The sequence below is a fragment of the Bombina bombina genome, chromosome 6 (assembly GCF_027579735.1).
Source record: "Bombina bombina isolate aBomBom1 chromosome 6, aBomBom1.pri, whole genome shotgun sequence".
NCBI classification, from domain to species: Eukaryota; Metazoa; Chordata; class Amphibia; order Anura; family Bombinatoridae; genus Bombina; species Bombina bombina.
The window spans coordinates 1096958816-1096974516 of record NC_069504.1 but is presented as its reverse complement, the minus strand read 5'-3'; the positions used below and the strand labels follow the sequence as shown (position 1 = coordinate 1096974516).

Here is a 15701-nt window from a genome sequence, read left to right as displayed (position 1 = left end):
ACAGAGATACAGGTATACATTACAGAGATACAGGTATACATTATAGAGATACAGGTATACATTATAGAGATACAGGTATACATTACAGAGATACAGGTATACATTACAGAGATACAGGTGTACATTATACAGATACAGGTATATATTATACAGATACAGGTATACATTATAGAGATACAGGTATACATTATAGAGATACAGGTATACATTATAGAGATACAGGTATACATTATAGAGATACAGGTATACATTATACAGATACAGGTATACATTACAGAGATACAGGTATACATTATAGAGATACAGGTATATATTATACAGATACAGGTATACATTATACAGATACAGGTATACATTATAGAGATACAGGTATACATTATACAGATACAGGTATACATTATAGAGATACAGGTATACATTATAGAGATACAGGTGTACATTATAGAGATACAGGTGTACATTACAGAGATACAGGTATACATTACAGAGATACAGGTATACATTATAGAGATACAGGTATACATTATAGAGATACAGGTATACATTACAGAGATACAGGTATACATTATACAGATACAGGTATACATTATACAGATACAGGTATACATTATACAGATACAGGTATACATTATAGAGATACAGGTATACATTATAGAGATACAGGTGTACATTATAGAGATACAGGTATACATTATAGAGATACAGGTATACATTACAGAGATACAGGTTTACATTATAGAGATACAGGTATACATTACAGAGATACAGGTATACATTACAGAGATACAGGTGTACATTATACAGATACAGGTATACATTATACAGATACAGGTATACATTACAGAGATACAGGTATACATTATACAGATACAGGTATACATTACAGAGATACAGGTATACATTATACAGATACGGGTATACATTATACAGATACAGGAATACATTATAGAGATACAGGTATACATTATACAGATACAGGTATACACTATAGAGATACAGGTATACATTATACAGATACAGGTATACATTATACAGATACAGGTATACACTATAGAGATACAGGTATACATTATACAGATACAGGTATACACTATAGAGATACAGGTATACATTATAGAGATACAGGTATACATTATAGAGATACAGGTATACATTATAGAGATACAGGTATACATTACAGAGATACAGGTATACATTATACAGATACAGGTATACATTATACAGATACAGGTATACATTATACAGATACAGGTATACATTATACAGATATAGGTATACATTATAGAGATATAGGTATACATTATAGAGATACAGGTATACATTATAGAGATACAGGTATACATTATAGAGATATAGGTATACATTATAGAGATATAGGTATACATTATAGAGATATAGGTATACATTATAGAGATATAGGTATACATTATAGAGATACAGGTATACATTACAGAGATACAGGTATACATTACAGAGATACAGGTATACATTACAGAGATACAGGTGTACATTACAGAGATACAGGTGTACATTATACAGATACAGGTATACATTATAGAGATACAGGTATACATTATACAGATACAGGTATACATTATACAGATACAGGTATACATTATACAGATACAGGTATACATTATAGAGATACAGGTATACATTATAGAGATACAGGTATACATTATAGAGATACAGGTATACATTACAGAGATACAGGTATACATTATACAGATACAGGTATACATTACAGAGATACAGGTATACATTATACAGATACAGGTATACATTACAGAGATACAGGTATACATTATACAGATACAGGTATACATTATACAGATACAGGTATACATTATAGAGATACAGGTATACATTATAGAGATACAGGTGTACATTATAGAGATACAGGTATACATTATAGAGATACAGGTATACATTATAGAGATACAGGTATACATTATAGAGATACAGGTATACATTACAGAGATACAGGTATACATTATACAGATACAGGTATACATTATACAGATACAGGTATACATTATAGAGATACAGGTATACATTATAGAGATACAGGTATACATTATACAGATACAGGTATACATTATACAGATACAGGTATACATTATAGAGATACAGGTATACATTATACAGATACAGGTATACATTATACAGATACAGGTATACATTACAGAGAAGCAGGTGTATATTATAGAAATACGCGTGTATATTAATCGGTGCACATTATACAGAAACAAGTGTAGTTTTTTTAAGACTTTGATAAAAATCTACCACAAACAGGTTTCAATTGAATTTTCCTGTCATTTTTTTAAAATCAAAAGCCAATGAGACCTGTAAAACTGTTTTTACTATAAACTATTCTGTCTCCAAATGTTTTCATTTTTTGTTCTAACACTGACGGAACAAGGAACCCCAGAAACACAAACTATGAAATGTAAAGTTAAACAACTATGTGCAACTACTTTTAACAGCTTTCCCGTGGTAATTATTTTGCAAATAAAATATAAAGGTATTTTATAAGCTGGACTCTGGATCTATTTACTATTATTTTATTAAGATCTATACAATATAGATTCCATTTTAAACAGACAGTTGTAGATGGGTAGCAGAAATATTATGAAAAAATATGAACTTATTTTCCTGCAAAACATCTTAATTGGAACTTATTGAGACGAAGCACATCCACTCTAAAATCAGCATCCTTGTCCAGCATAACAAGTAGGGGCCACAGTGTGGCCCCCTCATCATATTACCTACTGACTTCTACTTCTCATAGGGACATGACACCCAAAAATATTCTTCCATTATCCAGATAGAAAATACAAATTTTAAAAAGGTTTCCAATTTACTTCTAGAATCAAATTTGCTTTATTCGCTGCCATATTGTGCACACTTCTGAACTTACCTTCCTGCTTTTCAACAAAGAATAACAAGAAAAACAAAGAAAATGTGATAATAGAAGTAAATTGGAAAGTTGTTTAACCCCTTAACGACCGACGGCGTGCAGGGTACGTCCTCCAAAAAAATACACTTAACGATCGAGGACGTACCCTGCACATCGTCGGTCTTGGAAAGCGGTGGAAGCGATCCTGATCGCTTCCAGCCGCTTTCCGGTTATTGCAGTGATGCCTCGATATCGAGGCATCTTGCAATAACCATCCTTGGCCATCCGATGCAGAGAGAGCCACTCTGTGGCCCTCTCTGCACAGGACATCGATGGCCGCAATCGCTGGTGGGTGGGAGCCGACATGGGAGGAGGGTGGGTGGCCATCGATGAGTTGATGATGGAAGAGGGGGGCGGGATCACTGGGAATGCGTGGGGGGAGGCGGGCGCGTGCACGGAGCGGGTGGGAACCGCTATACTACGGAAAACTTTTATGCTGCAAAGTGGGAGAAAGAGGGTGGGAATTTCAATAAATTATATATAAGGTTTCTTGCAGGGGGTGGCTGCCAGTACCCAAGATAGGTCCCAATAAGGTAGAGGGGGAGGGTTAGAGAGTTGTTGGGGGGGGGGGGGTCAGGGAGGTTGGGGGCTAAGGGGGGATCCTAGACAGCAGCATATGTAAATATGCATAAAAAAAGAAAAGAAAATTAAAAGATACCTTTTATTTTAGTACTGGCAGACTTTCTGCCAGGACTTAAGATGGCGGGGACAATTGTGGGGTGGGGGAGGGAAGAGAGCTGCTTGGGAGGCATCAGGGGGTGTGATGCGTCAGGTGGGAGGCTGATCTCTACACTAAAGCTAAAATTAAAGGGCCACTGTAAGTAAATATTTTCTATGCCTGTTACTAACTAACTACCCCAAATACACTTTTTATCAATAGCATTTCATTAACATATCTCTACCGTATATCAGAAATCTTGTCTGCAAATTTAATAGTTTTCCAAACCCACTCTGTGGGTATCCTTTGCTCTGTACCAATCCGTTTACAATACCTAGGTTTCAAAATGGCGCTTTAAACACAAAGTTATTGGTTTAAGTATTTTGAACATGCAGTGCTGAAAATAGTGGGCAGGATAATGTGACATCATCGGTGAATAAAAGATATAACTTTTAGAACGTTATGAAACTTCGTTTTGCAGAAAATATAGGTCAGTAGGTTTTAATTAATGTTTATTAACTTTAATATGTTAGTTGTTTGGCTTAAAAATTATAACAGAAAGTAATCCTTTAACCCTGCAAGCTCCCTACAACCTACCTAATTAACCCCTTCACTGCTAGACATAATACACGTGTGATGCGCAGCAGCATTTAGCGGCCTTCTAATTACCAAAAAGCAATTTGTGCCATAATTGCACAAGCTGTTTTTAAAACATTTCAGTGAGAAACCTAAAGTTTGTGAAAAAGTTTGTGAAAAAGTGAACGTTTCTTTTTATTTAATCGCATTTGGCTGTGAAAAGGTGGCATGAAATATACCAAAATGGGCCTAGATCAATACTTTGGGTTGTCTACTACACTACACTAAAGCTAAAATTAACCCTAGAAGCTCCCTACATGCTCCCTAATTAACCCCTTCACTGCTGGGCATAAAACATGTGTGGTGCGCAGCAGCATTTAGCTGCCTTCTAATTACCAAAAAGCAACGCCAAAGCCATAAATGTCTGCTATTTCTGAACAAAGGGGATCCCAGAGAAGCATTTACAACCATTTGTGCCATAATTGCACAAGCTGTTTGTAAATAATTTCAGTGAGAAACCTAAAGTTTGTGAAAAAAATTGTGAAAAAGTGAACGATTTTTTTTATTTGATCGCATTTGGCGGTGAAATGTTGGCATGAAATATACAAAAATTGGCCTAGATCAATACTTTGGGATGTCTTCTAAAAAATATATATATATATATATACATGTCAAGGGATATTCAGGGATTCCTGAAAGATATCAGGGTTCCAATGTAACTATCGCTAATTTTGAAAAAAAGTGGTTTGGAAATAGCGAAGTGCTACTTGTATTTATTGCCCCATAAATTGCAAAAAAAGCAAAGAACATGTAAACATTGGGTATTTCTAAACTCAGGACAAAATTTAAAAACTATTTAGCATGGGTGTTTTTTGGTGGTTGTAGATGTGTAACAGATTTTGGGGGTCAAAGTTAGAAAAAGTGTGTGTTTTTTCAATTTTTTCCCCATATTTTATAATTTTTTTTATAGTAAATTATAAGATATGATGAAGATAATGGTATCTTTAGAAAGTCCATTTAATGGTGAGAAAAACGTTATATAATATGTGTGGGTACAGTAAATGAGTAAGAGGAAAATTGCAGCTAAACACAAACACCGCAAAAATGTAAAAATAGCCTTGGTCCCAAACGGGCATAAAATGGAAAAGTGTTGTGGTCATTAAGGGGTTAAAATTGTATGTTCTATTTGAATCATGAAAGAAAAAATTGGGGTTTTATGTCCCTTTAACATGAATAATTATGCAGCATAACTCAAAAGCTAAAATTACGAGAACTGATTTGAACGGGATATGGAAGTCAAAATTAGACCGTCATGATTCAGATAGCGCGAGCTATGCAGTTATTCTCAAATATACAGGTTTCTTTTGGTCTTCATTTTGAAACTTTGCTTCATTCATCAGTGTCTTGAGTACTATGAGGAAGCATAAGCAAAGCTATACACATATAGTGCCCAGGACACGTGCACATTCCTAAACGTACAACAGTATGCTCTCATGGCAAGGAGCTAAGTTTTACAAAAGGACAAGAAGTAAATTTGAAAGTTGTTTAAAATTGCATGCTCTATCTGAATCATGAAAGAAAGAAAAAAATGGGTTTCATGTCCCTAAATTCTTGCTTGAAGCCTCAAGCCCTCCAGCCGCTGAGCTAAACACAGCTAGTGATTAGTGGGGTTGTGAGACTGGCACTGCCGATTGGCACACTGACTGTTTCCTACTGATGATCAGCAGTTCTCTGTAGTTAGGCAGCAGAACTTAAACTATGTGTTTAACTTTTACAAAGGGTTAAACACAGAGTTGGAGCGTTAGAGCAAAAAAACTGCCCGCTCTAATGAATTACAGCATGCAATATTTGCATTAGAATGCCCATTTCATTTGCACGTCTAGGTCCATTCAAATCTTATTTTAAATCAGATTTTCACACGCTTAGAAGAAAATCCTTTATTTCTATATTTACTCTTTATTGTTTAGATCGACCTCAACCTTACAAAAATACCTGCTGGGTGGCACCTAGTGTGAACTACAGAGGAATGTCAGTACTTTGATCTTAAAATATTCCTTTTAAAACTGAAAATGTACTGATAGAGGCGTATGGACGGAGAATTAGGAGATTGTAAACATATTTTTCTAACTCTGTAGCATAACAAAGGTTCACTAGCGCACTATGTTGTCTGACAGATTCTGACACTTTTACAAACCCTAACTATAGTAAATATCCAGATAAAGAATCTTGCTATACAGGGTATAGTATATATTTCTTGTTCATTTAGCAACATTTCTTAAAATTGCTAACTGACCCCAGGTGGCTCTTGGGTGAAAGGGTTATACATTCCTGGACTATAGGGAATAGCAATATAAAGGAATAGAGTAACCCTGCGAGTCACAGCCTGATTTGGTAAAAAAAAAAAAAAAGTAATTATGACTTAAAGTGGTGGTAAACTCAGACGGACAACTTATTAAAGTTAGATGTAAAATAAAAAAATAATATTAGTTTCATTCATGAAAAACTTACTTTTGCAGTCTAACTTCGGTATGTCATTTTCTAACCGCTACTGTTATAATGATCGCTCCGGCAGCCCTAACACTTAGGGCTAGATTTATCAAGCCCCTGCGGCAGCAAGTTCTCACAAGAACTTGCTCGCCGCGATTTATCAAGCAGCGGTCACCAGACCGCTGCTTCCCTAACATCTTCGCCACCTCTATTGTGGCGAAATTAAATCTCCTCGGTCGAGTCCGACCGAGGAGATTGACAGCGGGATTGCACCCGAGCGCAAAATTGCGCTTGTGTGCAATGTTAATTACCTGCGGGTAATTTCACCCCGCCACAGGCGAGCTGAGGCGTACAGGGGCGCGTATATGCGCCCCTGTACGCCTCAGCGTTGATAAATCTAGCCCTTAGTCCTTTTTTTTTTTGCGTTTTGGCATGTATCAAGGGGGAAAAAAAAAAAAGATCTTCTGCGCATGCGTTCATTACGCCATTCAGAATATTAGCATTCTTTACATGTAAGCATCGCGTCATGAATAATTACAGAAATCGAGATCGCGCTGATAGAATAAGGAAGTTGAATGGGGGCAGAGAGTGTCAATGCCAGAGTATATTAGAAAGTACGTGGCTTTATATATATAATGACAAATTTTATTTTAAAAACAATATAACGACTGAAGCTTTCATAGTAGTTTAATTCATTAGCCGTTATTTAGATAGGATACATTTACCATCACTTTAATTTAACATACTACTTTTACATGGCGTTATTATTGTTTTGCTTTTTTACAGTTAGCTATCAATCAGCAAGAGCTACCCAGGTGTAAACAAAAAATGAGCCGGCTCCTAAGCTTACATCCTGCTTTTTCAAATAAAGACACCAAGAGAACAAAGAAATTTGAAGTAAATTAGAAAGTTGCTTTAAATTGCATGCTCTATTGGAATCATGAAATAAAAAAATGTGGGTTTCAGATCCCTTTAAACAAAATGCACAGCTAGTAACACACACACACACACACGTATATATATATATACACTAATCTGAAGGGAAAAAAATAATACTAGTCTACCCGATGTTAAAGGGACACTGAACCCAAATTTTTTCTTTTGTAATTCAGATAGAGCATGCAATTTTAAGCAACTTTGTAATTTACTCCTATTATCAATTTTTCTTCGTTCTCTTGCTATCTTTATTTGAAAAAGAAGGCATCTAAGCTTTTTTTGGTTTCAGTACTTTGGACAGCACTTTTTTTATTGGTGGATGAATTTATCCACCAATCAGCAAGGACAACCCAGTTTGTTCACCAAAAATAGGCCGGCATCTAAACTTACATTCTTGCATTTCAAATAAAGATACCAAGAGAATGAAGAAAATTTGATAATAGGAGTAAATTAGAAAGTTGCTTAAAATTTCATGCTCAATCTGAATCACGAAAGAAAAAATTTGGGTACAGTGTCCCTTAAAATATTGGTAATTTCTTACTAATTGGGGACTAGTGAAAATTCCAATAATATAGGCGCATCTTCTGGCTAATTAATGGGCCCTTATTATCACCTTGCCCCAAATTCACTTTAAAATGCAGCACCTTCCTTTGCTTATAAAGGCAAAGGGCACTACAGGGTAACTAAAGGTTTATTGTGTCTGGGATATACCAGGAAAACAAAAAAACTGGAAATCATGGTTTAATTTTTATGAGCACTAAAAAAGCACAGAAGTCCCATATGTTCTCTGATATCCTGTGAATAACAAGTGTTAAAAGCAGCCAAAATCTGCATTAAATCATCTGCTTTTTTTCCGGTGAAGACAATGTACGTACTATAGTTCTGACCTTTGTTGTTGTGAAATTCTGGCACCAATTATATTGCACCCAGTAATACCCCTATTACTATGATTTGCAGCTGTATCTCAGAAATCAGAAATCTTTTGCTAAAACATTGTTGACAGACATGTTTACTTTCTATCTCTGTAATACATCTTCTGAACAAGTATAGTTATAGGTATTATGGTGTAATACCGGAGATAAGGAATCTCTTCAACCTCAAAGCAAAAACAAATAGCAGGAAATCCATAAAAATAAAACAGCTACAACAAACGTCATAAAAGCTATACAGAAATATTTAATTGTTTTGGTCTTTACCACCCCCCCCCCCCCCCATTTAAAACTAGTTTAATTTCATTGAAACGTCAAACAATTTAACCCACTGCCTCCCAAAGTGTAGCCTATTTGACAACCAAAGGGATGACGGAATCAATAAAATCAATTAAATGTATTGTGCTTTTTTCAAGCTCCATAAAGAGAATAAAAAACTAATTCCGTTCGCTGGATTTTCATCACAACCTAAATGACAGAATTTGCTTTTTGTCAGGGACAAGCACAATGTTTACACAGAAATGTGAGTTACTAAAGGGGCATTGCAGTGTGCAATTTATATGCACTAATAATTTGTTTGTTTTAGCACTACTGACTCTCAAAGTCTGTATTTAATCCCTGCTAAGGGGTTAAATGCATATTTAATGCCCTGCTTAAAACCACAAGCATTGAATCTACTGAGCAAAACAGGGCTAGTGATTTGCAGGATCGTGCAATGACCAATGCTGATTGGCTCACCAGCAGTGTCTGCTTAGGAACCAGCTGTTCTCTGTGACCCCAATAGGTACTTTAAAGGGACAGTCAACACAAAATGTTTTATTGTTTAAAAAGATAGATTACGCCTTTACTACCCATTCCCCAGCTTTGCACAACCAGCATTGTTATATTAATATACTTTATAACATTTAAACCTCTAAAGTTCTGCCTGTGTCTAAGCCACTACTGACAGCCTCTTATCACATGCTTTTTTTAATTTGCTTTTCACAATAGACTGCTATAACATTGTGCTAACACCCGTGGAGTTATTTAAGAGTCAGTACAACACAGCACTAATTGGCTCAAATGCAATTCAATAGATAATAAATAAAAAGTCATGTGATCAGGGGGCTGTCAGAAGATTCTTAACTACAAGGTAATCACAAAGGTAAAAAGTGTATTAATATAACTGTTGGTTATGCAAAACTGGGGGATGGGTAATAAAGGGATTATCTATATTTTAAAACAATAAACATTCTGGTGTAGACTGTCCCTTTAACGTTGTGGGTTGTTAAACACACAGTCTTGCAGGGTCAGCAGTGCTAGAATTATATGGTCTAATGAAATAGATATCAAAAGCAATTTTAAATGCCCCTTTAACCAAATATTACCACAGATCTCCTGATTAACCCCTATGCTACCAGTGGAGGCTTTGATACAGTGCTATGCAATGGGTTACAGCATTCCCTGTTAACTAAGGGGTTAATCAGGGGATGTTGTGAGTTAAGCACATGTCTGTTGCTGTGCTGCAGTGTTACCATGTTCTAATGACATTCTTTAGCATAATGAGCTAGAAGAACAGGTATTCACACAGATGGTAAATATGCTATGTAGAAAACACTTCTGAGTCAGCTGACTGTGTATCCCTCCCAAAATATATTGTTTATTGCCCCAATCACCAGCACAAAACCTTTAGTGTTCAGGGGACTTTTTCTGTGTTTATCCAAGAGCAAAGGGGCCAGACAGCAAACTAAATCAACTCTGCTGTCACTATGAAAGCCTGGAAACTACCAAAACACTACTGGGTGTGGGGGATATTCTACACCCTTGCCATATTCTCTAAGTAACCCCTTAGCTGCCACTGAGGACTATAATGTATTGCTTTGCAAAACTGCAGCCTTCTCTGGCAGCAGAGAAGTTTAAAACAGACCCTTAATAGCCCTCTGAGATTTTTGATGTTCAGCTAATTTATAACTGTACTTAATAGGTCTAAGCAGAAGAGATCAGATACAAAAAAAAAGTTTTTTTAAACCTAGCATAGAAATTACAACATGGTGGTGTGACCATTGTCAACATTAAATTGTACACCTTATTTCTTAATTATTTAAACAACTTGTACAACTAAAAAAGAAAACACACATTTATATTAATCTCATCTGTAGCATTTTTAGGGATTACTGCCCCTTTAAACTGCTCTAAATACAGCATTTGTATGATTTTTACTAAACACATTTAAAATAAATCTCCTTTTAAAGTCAACTTGGGGGGAAAAACCCCACTTTTGACAGATACAAGCCCACATAAACTATTAACTATCACCCTACCACTCTACTTTCCAATACCCACACCCCCATGGGCTGACACTGTAAACAGCAGTTACCATGCTAGGGAGTAATATGATACTATTGTTATGTCAGATGCTCTTGTTTGGTTGGCTCTCTGGCAGTGCAAGGGTTAGCTATAGTGAAAATAGTAATGTGTAAGACCATAACAACATTAACTCTTTATTGGCCACAGCCTTATGTGTTGTACAAGAACTGATGGATATTAGAAATGGGTAAATATTTTATTGTAAAGTAGAACAGCTTGCTTTATTGATTTCACAGAACCCTTGTAAAATTGCAATATATTTTATTAATGAATGACTATCACAAAAGTATCCCTTGCAATCTGCTTTATTTATACTGGGGTCTGGTTTATTGAATACATACTGACCATAGGAGCTTGCAATCAGTTATTCCTATTACTCTTAAAATTTAGAATTGATTTAAAACTGTATAATTAGGGGTTTTTTTCACACTATTTTCACCCTAAGTGTAAAATCAAGAGCTATATCTAATTTCACTTTTGGTTCTAATGAAATAACCAGAGTAATTAACCCGTGCACTGCCCGTTTGAATGTACTGATAGCAGGATTAACCTGTAAACTGCCGCCAGCCCTGTACCCTCCTCCCTCACTAATTTACGGTACCTGCTCCCGTCCGCTGATGCTCCGAACTCGTCCTTGTTTGTTCTCTTAGTGACAGGGCCGGATGTGACGCGGGGATGTCCCGCACACACCTCCCGGGACCAAGGACACCATTGGTTGCAGTCGTGCTGCCTGCGGGGAGGACTGGAACAGGGAGGAGATCGAGAGAAGGTGCACCGGTGACAGGAAGAACTGAGAGGGGACCGAAAGGACTAATAGTGACATGGGACATCGGGGGCGACACATGACTTATGTCTCATATAAGGGAACACATGAGACGTTGGCTGAGGGTGCAGAATGGACTGAAAGATAGAGGAGTAGACAAACTGACATGGGACAAGAATGACAGAAGGACTGACAATGGAGGAGTCACGGTCTGATGGGGCACCAGGGTGAAGTGACAGGGAAATTAGACACCAGGGTCAATTGTGACTCTGGCAGAGAGGTATTTGTAAAAGAAAAGTAAAAAAGACAGAAGGAACTCAAAGAAATCGAACAATTGGTGCAAAGCGACTGATAAAGAGGGGATATCTGGCACAGTAGGGGTCGGATGAAAGCTAAGAAGATGGTTAAAGAGGGGACACCAGGGACAGCACAACTGAGAGAATGGAGACACCAGGAACAGGAGGGACTGAGGGAATGAGACACCGTGTACAGGAGAGACTGAGGGAATGGAGTCACTGGGTACAGGAGGGACAGAGGGAATGGAGTCACCGGGTACAGGAGGGACTGAGGGAATGGAGACACTGGGTACAGGAGGGACTGAGGGAATGGAGACACTGGGTACAGGAGGGACTGAGGGAATGGAGTCACTGGGTACAGGAGGGACTGAGGGAATGGAGTCACCGGGTACAGGAGGGACTGAGGGAATGGAGTCACCGGGTACAGGAGGGACTGAGGGAATGGAGACACCGTGTACAGGAGGGACTGAGGGAATGGAGTCACTGGGTACAGGAGGGACTGAGGGAATGGAGTCACTGGGTACAGGAGGGACTGAGGGAATGGAGACACTGGGTACAGGAGGGACTGAGGGAATGGAGTCACTGGGTACAGGAGGGACTTAGGGAATGGAGACACTGGGTACAGGAGGGACTGAGGGAATGGAGTCACTGGGTACAGGAGGGACTGAGGGAATGGAGACACTGGGTACAGGAGGGACTGAAGGAATGGAGACACTGGGTACAGGAGGGACTGAGGGAATGGAGACACTGGGTACAGGAGGGACTGAAGGAATGGAGACACTGGGTACAGGAGGGACTGAGGGAATGGAGACACAGTGTACAGGAGGGAATGGAGTCACTGGGTACAGGAGGGACTGAGGGAATGGAGACACCGGGTACAGGAGCCTGGGACTGAGGGAATGGTGTCACTGGGTACAGGAGGGACTGAGGAAATGGAGACACCGTGTACAGGAGGGACTGAGGGAATGGAGACACTGAGGGAATGGAGATACCGGGTACAGGAGGGACTGGAAACACTGGGTAAAGGAGGAACTGGAGACACTGGGGGCAGAGGGAATGGAGACGCTGGGGATAGGGGGAATGGAGACACTTGGGACTGAGGGAATAGAGACACTGGGGACAGGGGGTTTGCAGATGCTGGGGACAGGAGGGACAGAGGGAATGGAGAAACCGGGTACAGGAGGGACTGATAGAATGGAGACATGGGACAGGAGGGATAGGGTTTTTGGGAACAGTAGGGACAGAGGGAATGGAGGCGCTGGGGACAAGAGGGAATAAAGACACTGGGGACAGGAAGGACAGAGGGAATGGAGACGCTGGGGATAGGAGGTAATAAAGAAACTGAGGACAGGAGGGAATAAAGACACTGGGGACAGGAAGGACATAGGGAATGGAGACACTGGGGACAGGAGGGACAGAGGGAATGGAGACACTGAGGTGAGTAGGCACAGAGTGAATAGAGGCGCTTGGGATAGGAGGTAATAAAGAAACTGAGGACAGGAGGTTTTGAGACACTGGGGACATGAGTGACAGAGGGAATGGAGACACTGGGGACAGGAGGGAGAGAGGGAATGGAGACATTGGAGACAGGAGGGAAAGAGGGAATGGAGACACTGGGGACAGGAGGGAAAGAGGGAATGGAGACACTGGGGACAGGAGGGAAAGAGGGAATGGAGACATTGGAGACAGGAGGGAATTAAGATACTGGGGACAGATGGAATGGAAACTCACTGGGGAAAAGAGGGACAAAGGGTCTGGAGACTGGAGGAACAGAGTGAATAGAGACACAATGGAAACAGGAGGGACAGAGGGAATGGAGACATTGGGAACAGGAGGGACAGAGGGAATTGAGAAACTGGGGACAGAAGAGACAGGGAATGGAGATGTTGGGGACTGGTGGAACTGAAAAACAGAATATAGGAAAGATAGGACTGGGGACAGGAGGGACTGAGAGAATGGAGACAGTAGGGACAAAGGGAATGGAGACACTGGAGACTGGAGGGACAGAGGGAATGGAGACACTGGGGACAGGAGGGACACATTGGAATGGAGACACTGGAGGGACAGAGGGAATGGAGATACTGGAGACAGTAGATACAGAGGGAATGGAGACACCGGGGGCAGGAGGGACAGAGAGAATAGGGACAGAGGGTATGGAGACGCCGGGGGCAGCAGGGACAGAAGGAATAGAGACACTGTAGACAGGAGGGACAGAGGGAATAGAGACACCGGAGGCAGGAGGGACAGAGGGAATAGAGACACCGGGGGCAGGAGGGACAGAGAGAATAGGGACAGAGGGTATGGAGATGCCGGGGGCAGGAGGGACAGAGGGAATAGAGACACCGGGGGCAGGAGGGACAGAGGGAATAGAGACATCGGAGGCAGGAGGTACATAGGGAATGGAAACAATCAGGGCATGAGGTTAAGTTTATATGGAGGACAAGAGGAAATTGGAGATGTAGGTAGGGGCACCAAGAACAAGTGGTCAGAGGGATGCACCAGGGGCAGAAGAAAAAAAGACGTGGCAGCAGGCCAGGAGAAATTGAAGGATTAAGGGAAGTTGGGCTGTGAAAAAGGGGACACCATTGGCAGGGTAACTAAGAGAGTACTCAAGCAGCAGGGAATTCACCAGTCTACGGGGCCGATTTACCAAGCAGTCAGTCAGCCCCAATGCATCTGTTTTCCGCACAAGCTTTTAGGCTCGCTGGAAACAGGAGTTATAAAACAGCGGTCTTAAGACCGCTGCTCCTTAACTCGTCCACTTCCTCTTAGACTGCGGACATCAATCTGCCCAATCTCATACGATCGAGTTGATTGACACCCCCTGCTAGTGGCCGCTAATCTGCAGGGGGCAGCATTGCACAAGCAGTTCACCAGAACTGCTTGTGCAATGATAAATGCTACAGCGGATCGTGTCCGCCAGACATTTGATAAATCGGCCCATCAGGTTTACCAATCGTTATTGTGGATGAGCAGACTCATTAAGTACAAGCTTTTTTTTTTTTTCATTATTGTGGCTTAGTTTTTGCAACAAATGCATTTTCTTTATGCCACTAATAATGACAATAACCTGGTGATTAAGTCACATTGCACTTAAAGGGACATAAAACCCAATTTTTTTTTTTCTTTGATGATTTAGAAAGAACATGCGATTATAAACAACTTTCCAATTTATTTATATTATCTAATTTGCTTCATTCTCCTGATATCCTTTGTTAAAAAATGATTGGTGGCTGTGCATAGATGCCTTGTGTGATTGGTTCACCGATGTTCATTGCTGTTTGTTAGACACAAAGTATATCTAAAGAATGAAGCAAATTAGATATTAAAAGTAAATTGAAATGTTGTTTAAAATTGTATTCTCTATCTGAATCATGAGAGAGAAATTATGGGTTTCATGTCCCTTTAAGCCTGTATTCTGAACCAGGAACTGTATCCAATTACATATTATCACTTAGCATTGCTAGATCATCAGATATACTTCTAGCAGCATTACATATCAGCACCAAACACTAACAATGCAATCCACAGCGGAGGAGTAAAAAAATACAAATGTGGAACCATAATAATATCAGTGTAAAATACATACAATAAATAGTCACAGTTTGGTTGTGTTTTCCTTTTAAAATGTTTTATTGCTCATACATATAGGAGGCGCATGCGCTCTTTCTCAGGGGTGCATGAGGAAATCATATGCCCCTACCCTCCTCTTACAAAAGGGCATTGGAGAACTTACTGCCTAACCACCAAA

General features: G+C 39.5%; 1 protein-coding gene across 2 annotated transcripts in view; it reads right to left on the bottom strand.

Moving 5' to 3' along the window:
* PPARA (peroxisome proliferator activated receptor alpha) overlaps positions 1–11546 on the bottom strand; it is a 189178-nt gene extending 177632 nt beyond the window's left edge. For both annotated transcript variants that reach the window (XM_053719013.1, XM_053719012.1), the window contains exon 1: positions 11493–11546. The gene's annotated coding sequence lies outside the window, so the exon portion shown is untranslated. The remainder of the gene's footprint in view (positions 1–11492) is intronic.
* Between the last annotated feature and the right edge of the window lie 4155 nt (positions 11547–15701).